Source organism: Triticum urartu, chromosome 1A (genome assembly GCF_056163025.1).
Source record: "Triticum urartu cultivar PI428250 chromosome 1A, HENAU_Tu73, whole genome shotgun sequence".
In the NCBI taxonomy this organism is placed as follows: Eukaryota; Viridiplantae; Streptophyta; class Magnoliopsida; order Poales; family Poaceae; genus Triticum; species Triticum urartu.
The window spans coordinates 15,505,931-15,518,550 of record NC_141873.1 but is presented as its reverse complement, the minus strand read 5'-3'; the positions used below and the strand labels follow the sequence as shown (position 1 = coordinate 15,518,550).

Here is a 12,620-nt window from a genome sequence, read left to right as displayed (position 1 = left end):
TAGACCAAATTAATACAAGTTCATACATAAAGTTCATACAACACTTAAATGCAACAAACAAATAACTCTCTAGCTAAAGCATTTAAATGCAACAACAAATACGATCAAGATCACAACTAAGGTAACAATGGATCCAACAACATAATGATACCAAGCCTCACTATCGATGGCATATTTTCTAATCTTTCTAATCTTCAAGCGCATTTTCTCCATCTTCATCTTGTGATCATCGACGACATCGGCAACATGCAACTCCAATTCCATCTTCTCCCCCTCAATTCTTTTCAATTTTTCTTTCAAGTACTCGTTTTCTCTTTCAACTAAATTTAACCTCTCGGCAATAGGGTCGGTTGGAATTTCCGGTTCACATACCTCCTAGAAAAAATTTCTATGTCAACTTGATGGGCATAATTTGTCATAAACATGAAATGCAACTAGTTTTAAAAGAGAATATACATACCACATCCGAATCATAACAAGGACTAGGGCCGACAGGGACGGATATCAAAACCATGGCACTATATGTATAACAAACAACGTACGGATAAGATAATTATACGAGTAACTATATATCCAAATCACACAAACATCAATTTTTATATAAAATTTCATGAACTAGAGGCTCACCACAAGGTGGTGCCGGTGACGGGACGGTGCGGGCGATCGACGGTGGCTACGATAGAGATTTAGAAGGCACTAAGTAAACCACACCTACATATGCAAACTAAGTGTTATTTTTGACCTCAAATTGCATATAAATCAAATACTAGCACATATATATATATATATATATATATATATATATATATCCTCCCAAATTACTAAACTCACAAATTAATCACTATATAAAGCATTGCAGGAGCTAATCTAGCAATGAGAGATGAAAGGACAAAGTTGCTAACCTTTGTGATCATTTGAATGGATGGGGGCCTTCAAATCTTGACAAATTTTGGGCAAAATGTGTGATGAGCTCGAGAGGAAGAGGGGAAGAACAGAGAGGAGAGGGGAAAGGGGAAGAACAGAGCGAGCTCGGGTGGACGAAGGGTTTATGTAGGAAGACCTTTAGTACCGGTTCGTGCCAAGAACCGGTACTAAAGGGGCTGGAGGGGCACCTGTCTGACAACATCCTGCCACCACTCTCATTAGTACCGGTTCGTGGCACGGACCAGTGCTAAAGGTTCGCCACGAACCGGTACTAATGAAAGCGGCCCGGCTAGCCGTTGGAACCGGCACTAATGTATACATTAGTGCCGGCTCAAATGTACTTCACGTTTGACCCTTTTTCTACTAGTGGTCATCGACACAACCACGGGGTGACGGTTCGGCTCTACGTGTGCGATAAGGTTTTCAAACCATGTGCGAGGGAGGTATCTACACTAGTGTTGCAACTGGCCACATGATTGAATCTGAATCAACATTTTAATTTATGACCTTGCTGGTCTCGTCTCTTCTAGACTTTTGTGATGTTAAAATTTATTATGGACCGGTTACTTCTTATGAACCTTTATAATATATATATGGGTCCTTTTTCATTAAAAAGGTATGGAGGTCTCGAAGACTTGCTATAGGGATTAAACGGTCATGTTAAGAAATACAACAACAAAAAATGTTCCATGCCATTTCTTTCTTTCTTTCTTTCATTTTTTGCTGCTTGGGATTACAGTGCAAAAACTGCAGAACGAAGGAACAAATGATGCTAACCACGTCAGATTATCGAATGCAGTAATGGCCGATCAGTGACATCTCTATCTCTACTACTATTAAAAGCGCAAACATAAATTTCTCCAAAACCACACAACAAGCTGTACACGCAATAACTAGGACCCACGGATCAAATAAATCTGAACACATCTTACCATCCATATTGCATCGATATGGTCTACGATACAAATGAACGTCTTGGATTAAATGTTCTGCCCGAGCAGATGCCATCGTCTGCCAATCTTCTAGCCCTCCGCGTCCCCAATCCCCGCGGCAGCTCCTTGATTTTCGGTCGATTCCACCAGAATCGTGCTTCCCCGACCCTGCTTTGTCTTACTAGATCGAGAAATACGGATCGCCGCCGCTCCTCCCTTTCCCCTCCTTTCCGTGCGCTTCCCCCCGAGTTGACCCTGCCTTTGGTCGCCGCCCGCGCTCCTGCAAGCCGCGGCCGACCTCATTTGCGGTCAACCGCACCCAATGCCCTCCTTGCTTTTCTCTCCCTCTCTTCACTAATCTCTCTTCCTTTCTCTTTTCCCACACTGTCGGACGCCATGGCCAGCGGAGGCCGGGGCACGCGGCTGTGATGGCCCCGAGCTCAGCGGCGTGGTAGCCAGGTGCCCACTACTAGGAAAAGGCCTACTAGTGGCGCACCAGTTTTTCCTACTAATGGCGGACTACTGGTGCGCCACTAGTACCACGCCACTAGTATTTTTTTTACTAATGGTGCACCACTGGTGCGCCATTAGTATACCAGATACTAATGGCGCACCTGTAGTGCGCCATTAGTATGCCTAGAGGTGCGCCATTACTATCTGACATAGTAATGGCGCACCACATAGAAGTGCGCTATTAGTAATAAATTTTTTTCAAATATTTTTTTAATTTTTTAAATTTTTTTCTTAATCTCGGGTCACTATGGCTTAATCTCGGGCCAATATGCTTAATCTTAGGTCAAATCGCACTCCGTGGTCAAACTTCCCGAAAGGTCACCCATCCTCACACTACCAGCCTCACACTACTCCAGCCCAAGCACACTTAACTTCGGAGTTCTATCCAACCCCAGCACCAGCTCACTTCACAGGCACTTGTTAATATATCTAGCATATCAATCCTATTAAACCTTGTTGATATTTAGGATTTTGTTCATGTTAATGACTGTGATGAAAGTTTGAAAAAATATTTCAAACTTCCGTTCATATTACGTATCATATTTTAAAAAAATCCCGAAAAAAAATTGAAACAATTTTTTTTTCTGTTACTAGTGGCGCACCTAGCACACGGTGCACCACTAGTAAGTTTGAATTTTTTTGGATTATTTTGCCTCCAGATCTTAAAAGCCCCGTAACTTTTTTTCTGTTTGGTTTTTGAGGATTTTGAAAATGGTTAACGGGGTTCCCCCGTTAAATTCGGATGTAACTTTTCGAGTAGATGATTTTTTATATAGAAAACTTTTTAATCCGAGTTTGTATGCAAAGTATGCCCATTTTACAAATTCCAGAGAGATTTCGCAAATAAAGTCGAAATTCTTATTTGTAAACTTTCCCAACAACTAGACCACATATCACATGGGAAACTTAATTTCTTTTTATTTTTTTGACATTTTTATCATTTTCTTTTATTTTTTTAAAACTGAAAAGGCGGTCTGGGGGGGTGCATGCGAGGGAATATTTGGGCCAAGTTAGTAATGACGCACCGTGGGAGTGATGCGCCGAACTAGTAATGGCGCACCACTCGGCGCACCACTCCCACGGTGCGTCATTACTAGTTTTCAAAAAATATAAAAAAAAATTTAAAAAAAATTACTAGTGGCGCACCGTGGATGTGGTGCGCCATTAACTAGTAATGGCGCACTATCCCCTGGTGCGTCATTACTAGTTTTGAAAAAATAAATAAAAAAATCTTGTTACTAATGGCTCACCGTGGATGTGATGCGCCATTAGTGTTTGGACACTAATGGCGCACCAATACATGGTGCGTCATTAGTATATAGTAGTGGCGCACCGCATGTCTGGTGCGTCATTAGTGTCAATTTCATTTATAGCCCTTTTCCTAGTAGTGGCCAGCAAGGCCGGGGTCGAGGTCGGTGAGCCTGACGGTGGCGGTCGGGTGCGCATCAAGCTGCATGTCATCCTCCGTCCAGCAGTATAACTTGGAGAGGTCGAACGAGGTAAGCGCGGGGCAGGTCTGGAGCAGCGGCTCTAGATCCGCGCCACCGGAGAGATGGACATTGCGGAGCTTACCCCGCCAGCAGGGTGCGAGTGCGAGGATGGCATGCGTGGAGGGGTCGCGGCAGTAGATGGCAAGGTCAGACACGGCGGGGAAGTAGATGGCGAGACACGACGCAACAAGGCGTTCCGCTTGGCGATTTCTTTCAGGTGGAGCGGGAGGTTGTTGGAGGAGGAGGAGGAGGCGGGCGCCCCCGCAATTCACGAGGCCAAGGAGAACAACGGGTGGGCCTACAACGAGACCAGTGAGAGGTCGAGTCGCTCGAGCACCGGGAAGCAGAAGGTCGGCGAGAGCAGCAGGAAGCCAGGTGCCCTCGGTTCCCCGCGCCGCGCCATCACGACCCGTGCCGCCCGCTCCGCCGCCAGCAGCCTATGGCACGCCATCGAGGCCCGGTGCCGTGACCAGGTGTCACCCAGGAAGCCCAGGATGACCCACACAAACTGAATAGCAAGGAGCGGACAACCAGTATGCGACGTGACAGCGAAGGCAACGAGAACGGCGTCCCAAGTGAGTTCCACCTCCGCTGAACCTTCTTTTTCCACGTCCAGTTGCACATCTTATCTCTGCAGTTACACCCACTTGCAGCAACTCCTCTCCTTTTCCATGTTCAGTTGCAATGTCATCTCCGTCCTTGCTTTTTTTTGTATGTCTACTACGTACAGTCTGTGTACTGTTTTCTTCTACATACCATTCTTTGTTGTATAATCTTTGTTAGTAAACGCCCCAATTTTTTTTTTATGTAGCATGTGGTAGAATGGAGAAAAGGATACTCAGGGCATGGATGAGGAGGCTAAGCAGCATTTTTGCATCACGTGCAGAATTACATTACAGCAGAGGATCCTCACCCATGGTGCTTTTATTGGTTAACTATTTACTATTGCGAATGCAGAGTGTTAATTTTTCCAGAATTTGTTTAACGAAATTACTGTGAACATGACCCTTTGCATGACGATTTTCACACGACCTTGTGATCGAAGGTTGCGGCCCATGTGAAACGAGGTGATCAATGGCTGCTATATCGTCATGTAGAAATCGGGCATGAATCCATTTTTGAAAAAGTGAGTTGTTATGCTTCTGTACTTTTTAACTTCCATCCCGCAAAAATTTGGTAGATGACTGTTGTATTGGCTATGTTAGTCAGGGTAATGTGCATAAGACCTTGCTGAAGTCAATATGATATATACCCCATAAAGTCAGTTAACTTGTACGTTGCCTTGCTTGCTGAGTTTGATTATTTTAGTAATTCCGCATTTTAAGTTATTTGTTGTTGATGCAATCTATTCTTCATGACAATTCAATGGACTCTGCTTTGCAAACTAAATATTATTATTTGATTCTGTAGTGTTTTGTTTCAGGAGCTACTTGTGGTAGTACTACGGTAAGTTGATGTGAAATCCTCTATTCGCTACTATAAATTAAGAGTTGATGTGAAATCCCACAATTTTTGTTATGTAGGTACTCAAAATATTTTCAGTCTGCATACTTGTACAAGCATTTTTTTAGCTGAAACTTGTATAAGGATCAGATCTAGGATATTTTGAGTCTCTTCTCAATGAATATATTGCGTAGCAATAGTTAGTTTGACATTGCTGTTGTACCAATTTGAGTATGAGATGATATTAGCGGCACTATGAAGTGTAAATATGGAAGTAATTGTCCGCCCTCTTTTTTTGTATTCTTTTAGCTTAAGCTTACACTTTCTGACTGACCGCTCAATAAAATTTCTTTTGATGTTTTCTATTTTCTTTTCTCAAATGAGGGTCTGATGCATGACCAATTCATTTCTCCCTTCTATCTGATTGCCGGTTTGCTGACAACTTTCTGATAATTTGTATGTCTTTTTGGACTGGTCATTAGTTTCTGAATCTCTACTACTATTAAAAGAATAAACATAAATTTCTCCAAAGCCACACAACAAACTGTACACGCAATAACTAGGACCCTCGGATCAAATAAATCTGAACACATCTTACCATCCATATTGCATCGGTGGTCTACGATCCAAATGAACGTCTTGGATTAAATGTTCTGCCCGAGCAGACGCCATCGTCTGCCAATCTTCTAGCCCTCCGCGTCCCCAATCCCCGCGGTAGCTCCTTGATTTTCGGTCGATTCCACCAGAATCGTGCTTCGTCTCTACGTGTACTACATCGGTGTGGGACATAGCAGTGACGCTCGGAAATGATGGATATGTACTACATCGGCGTCATCGACACAACCACGGGGTGACGGTTCGGCTCTACGTGTGCAATAAGGTTTTCAAATCATGTGCGAGGGAGATATCTACACTAGTGTTGCAACTGGCCACATGCTTGAATCTGAATCAACATTTTAACTTATGACCTTGCTGGTCTCGTCTCTTCTAGACTTTTGTGATGTTAAAATTTATTATGGACGGGTTACTTCTTATGAACCTATAATATATATATATATATATATATATATATATATATATATATATATATATATATATATGGGTCCTTTTTCATTAAAAGGGTATGGAGGTCTCGAAGACTTGCTATAGGGAGTAAACGGTCATGTTAAGAAATACAACAACAAAAAATGTTCCATGCCATTTCTTTCTTTCTTTCATTTTTTGCTGCTTGGGATTACAGTGCAAAAACTGCAGAACGAAGGCACAGATGATGCTAACCACGTCAGATTATCAAATGCAGTAATGGCCGATCAGTGACATCTCTATCTCTACTACTATTAAAAGCGCAAACATAAATTTCTCCAAAACCACACAACAAGCTGTACACGCAATAACTAGGACCCTCGGATCAAATAAATCTGAACACATCTTACCATCCATATTGCATCGGTGGTCTACGATCGAAATGAACGTCTTGGATTAAATGTTCTGCCCGAGCAGACGCCATCGTCTGCCAATCTTCTAGCCCTCTGCGTCCCCAATCCCCGCAGCAGCTCCTTGATTTTCGGTCGATTCCACCAGAATCGTGCTTCCCCGACCCTGCTTTGTCTTACTAGATCGAGAAATACGGATCGCCGCCGCTCCTCCCTTTCTCCTCCTTTCCGTGCGCTTCCCCCCCCCCCCCCCCCCCCGAGTTGACCCTGCTTTTGGTCGCCGCCCGCGCTCCTGCAAGCCGCCGCCAACCTCATTTGCGGTCAGCCGCGCCCAATGCCCTCCTTGCTTTTCTCTCCCTCTCTTCACTAATCTCTCTTCCTCTCTCTTTTCCCACACTGTCGGACGCCATGGCCAGCGGAGGCCGGGGCACGCGGCTGTGATTGCCCTGAGCTCAGCGACGTGGTAGCCAGGTGCCCACTACGAGGAAAAGGCCTACTAGTGGCGCACCAGTTTTGCCTACTAATGGCGCACTACTGGTGCGCCACTAGTACCACGCCACTAGTATTTTTTTACTAATGGTGCACCACTGGTGCGCCATTAGTATACCAGATACTAATGGCGCACCTGTAGTGCGCCATTAGTATGCCTAGAGGTGCGCCATTACTATCTGACATAGTAATGGCGCACCACATAGAAGTGCGCTATTAGTAATAAATTTTTTTCAAATATTTTTTTAATTTTTTAAATTTTTTTCTTAATCTCGGGTCACTATGGCTTAATCTCGGGCCAATATGCTTAATCTTAGGTCAAATCGCACTCCGTGGTCAAACTTCCCGAAAGGTCACCCATCCTCACACTACCAGCCTCACACTACTCCAGCCCAAGCACACTTAACTTCGGAGTTCTATCCAACCCCAGCACCAGCTCACTTCACATACACTTGTTAATATATCTAGCATATCAATCCTATTAAACCTTGTTGATGTTTAGTATATTGTTCATGTTCATGAGTGTGATGAAAGTTTGAAAAAATATTTCAAACTTCCGTTCATATTACGTATCATATTTAAAAAAATTTCCCAAAAAAAATTGAAACTAATTTTTTTCTGTTACTAGTGGCGCACCTAGCACACGGTGCACCACTAGTAAGTTTGAAATTTTTTGGATTTTTTTGCCTCCAGATCTTAAAAGCCCCATAACTTTTTTTCTGTTAGGTTTTTGAGGATTTTGAAACTGGTTAACGGAGTTCCCCCCGTTAAATTCGGATGTAACTTTTCGAGTAGATGATTTTTCATATAGAAAACTTTTTAATCCGAGTTCGTATGCAAAGTATGCCCATTTTACAAATTCCAGAGAGATTTCGCAAATAAAGTCGAAATTCTTATTTGTAAATTTTCCCAACAACTAGACCACATATCACATGGGAAACTTAATTTCTTTTATTTTTTTTGACATTTTCATCATTTTCTTTTATTTTTTTAAAACTGAAAAGGCGGTCTGGGGGGTGCATGCGAGGGAATATTTGGGCCAAGTTAGTAATGACGCACCGTGGGAGTGGTACGCCGAACTAGTAATGGCGCACCACTCCCACGGTGCGCCATTACTAGTTTTCAAAAAATATAAAAAAATTTGAAAAAAAATTTGAAAAAAAATTACTAGTGGCGCACCGTGGATGTGGTGCGCCATTACTAGTTTAACTAGTAATGGCGCACTATCCCCTGGTGCACCATTACTAGTTTTGAAAAAAAAATTGAATTTTTTTTACTAATGGCGAGTAATGACGCACTATCCCCTGGTGCGCCATTACTAGTTTTGAAAAAAAAATCTTGTTACTAATGGCTCACCGTGGATGTGATGCGCCATTAGTATTTGGACACTAATGGCGCACCAATACATGGTGCGTCATTAGTATATAGTAGTGGCGCACCACATGTCTGGTGCGTCATTAGTGTCAATTTCATTTATAGCCCTTTTCCTAGTAGTGGCCAGCAAGGCCGGGGTCGAGGTCGGTGAGCCTGACGGTGGCGGTCGGGTGCGCATCAAGCTGCATGTCATCCTCCGTCCAGCAGTATAACTTGGAGAGGTCGAACGAGGTAAGCGCGGGGCAGGTCTGGAGCAGCGGCTCTAGATCCGCGCCACCGGAGAGATGGACATTGCGGAGCTTACCCCGCCAGCAGGGTGCGAGTGCGAGGATGGCATGCTTGGAGGGGTCGCGGCAGTAGATGGCAAGGTCAGACACGGCGGGGAAGTAGATGGCGAGACACGACGCAACAAGGCGTTCCGCTTGGCGATTTCTTTCAGGTGGAGCGGGAGGTTGTTGGAGGAGGAGGAGGAGGCGGGCGCCCCCGCAATTCACGAGGCCAAGGAGAACAACGGGTGGGCCTACAACGAGACCAGCGAGAGGTCGAGTCGCTCGAGCACCGGGAAGCAGAAGGTCGGCGAGAGCGGCAGCAAGCCAGGCGCCCTCGGTTCCCCGCGCCGCGCCATCACGACCCGTGTCGCCCGCTCCGCCGCCAGCAGCCTACGGCACGCCATCGAGGCCCGATGCGGTGACCAGGTGTCACCCAGGAAGCCCAGGATGATCCACACAAACTGAATAGCAAGGAGCGGACAACCACTATGCGACGTGACAGCGAAGGCAACGAGAACGGCGTCCCAAGTGAGTTACACCTCCGCTGAACCTTCTTTTTCCACGTTCAGTTGCACATCTTATCTCTGCATGTACACCCACCTGCAGCAACTCCTCTCCTTTTCCATGTTCAGTTGCAATGTCATCTCCGTCCTTGCTTTTTTTTGTATGTCTACTACGTACAGTCTGTGTACTGTTTTCTTCTACATACCATTCTTTGTTGTATAATCTTTGTTAGTAAACGCCCCAAATTTTTTTACGTAGCATGTGGTAGAATGGAGAAAAGGATACTCAGGGCATGGATGAGGAGGCTAAGCAGCAATTTTGCATCACGTGCAGAATTACATTACAGCAGAGGATCCTCACCCATGGTGCTTTTATTGGTTAACTATTTACTATTGCGAATGCAGAGTGTTAATTTTTCCAGAATTTGTTTAACGAAATTACTGTGAACATGACCCTTTGCATGACGATTTTCACACGACCTTGTGATCGAAGGTTGCGGCCCATGTGAAACGAGGTGATCAATGGCTGCTATATTGTCGTGTAGAAATCGGGCATGAATCCAGTTTTTGAAAAAGTGAGTTGTTATGCTTCTGTACTTTTTAACTTCCATCCCCCAAAATTTTGGTAGATGACTGTTGTATTGACCATGTTAGTCAGGGTAATGTGCATAAGACCTTGCTGAAGTCAATATGATATATGCCCCATAAAGTCAGTTAACTTGTACGTTGCCTTGCTTGCTGAGTTTGATTATTTTAGTAATTCCGCATTTCAAGTTATGCGTTGTTGATGCAATCTATTCTTCATGACTATTCAATGGACTCTGCTTTGCAAACTAAACATTATTATTTGATTCTGTAGTGTTTTGTTTCAGGAGCTACTTGTGGTAGTACTACGGTAAGTTGATGTGAAATCCTCTATTCGCTATTATAAATTAAGAGTTGATGTGAAATCCCACAATTTTTGTTATGTAGGTACTCAAAATATTTTCAGTCTGCATACTTGTACAAGCATTTTTTTTAACTGAAACTTGTATAAGGATCAGATCTAGGATATTGTGAGTCTCTTCTCAATAAATATATTGCATAGCAATAGTTAGTTTGACATTGCTGTTGTACCAATTTGAGTATGAGATGATAGTAGCGGCACTATGAAGTGTAAATATGGAAGTAATTGTCCGCCCTCTTTTTTTGTATTCTTTTAGCTTAAGCTTACACTTTCTGACTGACTGCTCAATAAAATTTATTTTGATGTTTTCTATTTTCTTTTCTCTAATGAGGGTCTGATGCATGACCAATTCATTTCTCCTTTCTATCTGATTGCCGGTTTGGTGACAACTTTCTGATAATTTGTATGTCTTTTTGGACTGGTCATTAGTTTCTGAATCTCTACTACTATTAATAGAGCAAACATAAATTTCTCCAAAGCCACACAACAAACTGTACACGCAATAACTAGGACCCTCGGATCAAATAAATCTGAACACATCTTACCATCCATATTGCATCGGTGGTCTACGATCCAAATGAACGTCTTGGATTAAATGTTCTGCCCGAGCAGACGCCATCGTCTGCTAATCTTCTAGCCCTCCGCGTCCCCAATCCCCGCGGCAGCTCCTTGATTTTCGGTCGATTCCACCAGGATTGTGCTTCCCCGACCCTGCTTTGTCTTACTAGATCGAGAAATACGGATCTCCGCCGCTCCTCCCTTTCCCCTCCTTTCCGTGCGCTTCCCCCCGAGTTGACCCTTCCTTTGGTCACCGCCCGCGCTCCTGCAAGCCGCCGCCGACCTCATCTGCGGTGAGCCGCGCCCAATGCCCTCCTTGCTTTTCTCTCCCTCTCTTCACTAATCTCTCTTCCTCTCTCTTTTCCCACACTGCCGGACGCCATGGCCAGCGGAGGCCGGGGCACGCAGCCGTGATGGCCCCGAGCTCAGCGACGTGGTAGCCAGGCGCCGGCAAGGCCGGGGTCGAGGTCGGTGAGCCTGGCGGTGGCGGTCGGGTGCGCATCAAGCTGCATGTCATCCTCCGTCCAGCAGTATAACTTGGAGAGGTCGAACGAGGTAAGCGCGGGGCAGGTCTGGAGCAGCGGCTCTAGATCCGCGCCGCCAGAGAGATGGACATTGCGGAGCTTACCCCGCCAACAGGGTGCGAGTGCGAGGTTGGCATGCGTGGAGGGGTTGCGGCAGTAGATGGCGAGGTCGGACACGGCGGGGAAGTAGATGGCGAGGCACGTCGCAACAAGGCGTTCCGCTTGGCGATTTCTTTCGGGTGGAGCGGGAGGTTGTTGGAGGAGGAGGAGGAGGAGGCGGGCGCCCCCGCGATTCACGAGGCCGAGGAGAACAGCGGGTGGGCCTACAAAGAGACCAGTGAGAGGTCGAGTCGCCCGAGCATTGGGAAGCAGAAGGTCGGCGAGAGCAGCAGGAAGCCAGGCACCCTCGGTTCCCCGCGCTGCACCATCACGACCTGTGTCGCCCGCTCCGCCGCCAGCAGCATGCGGCACGCCATCGAGGCCCGGTGCCGTGACCAGGTGTCGCCCAGGAAGCCCAGGATGATCCACACAAACTGAATAGCATGGAGCGGACAACCAGTAGGCGACGTGACAGCGAAGGCAACGAGAACGGCGTCCCAAGTGAGTTCCACCTCCGCTGAACCTTCTTTTTCCATGTTCAGTTGCACATCTTATCTCTGCATGTACACCCACCTGTAGCAACTCCTCTCCTTTTCCATGTTCAGTGCAATGTCATCTCCGTCCTTGCTTTTTTTTTGTATGTCTACTACGTACAGTCTGTGTACTGTTTTCTTCTACATACCATTCTTTGTTGTATAATCTTTGTTAGTAAACGTCCCAATTTTTTTTATGCAGCATGTGGTAGAATGGAGAAAAGGATACTCAGGGCATGGATGAGGAGGCTAAGCAGCAATTTTTCATCACGTGCAGAATTACATTACAGCAGAGGATCCTCACCCATGGTGCTTTTATTGGCTAACTATTTACTATTGCGAATGCAGAGTGTTAATTTTTCCAGAATTTGTTTAACGAAATTACTGTGAACATGACCCTTTGCATGACGATTTTCACACGACCTTGTGATCGAAGGTTGCGGCCCATGTGAAACGAGGTGATCAATGGCTGCTATATCGTCGTGTAGAAATCAGGCATGAATCCATTTTTGAAAAAGTGAGTTGTTATGCTTCTGTACTTTTTAACTTCCATCCCCCAAAATTTTGGTAGATGACTGTTGTATTGACCA

At 45.1% G+C, this 12,620-nt stretch overlaps 1 long non-coding RNA gene and 2 pseudogenes across 1 annotated transcript; 2 read left to right on the top strand and 1 right to left on the bottom strand.

Annotated features, from left to right (window-relative positions):
- LOC147988422 (uncharacterized) lies at positions 1–701 on the bottom strand. The gene is made up of 3 exons (XR_015616857.1): positions 628–701; positions 461–518; positions 1–375 (listed from the first exon to the last, which is right to left on the bottom strand). It is a non-coding gene; the product is annotated as an uncharacterized LOC147988422 (long non-coding RNA).
- Positions 702–8,666: 7,965 nt separating this feature from the next.
- LOC147988421 (uncharacterized) lies at positions 8,667–9,332 on the top strand (annotated as a pseudogene).
- A 1,955-nt stretch (positions 9,333–11,287) lies between these two features.
- LOC147988420 (uncharacterized) lies at positions 11,288–11,935 on the top strand (annotated as a pseudogene).
- The last annotated feature ends 685 nt before the right edge of the window (positions 11,936–12,620 follow it).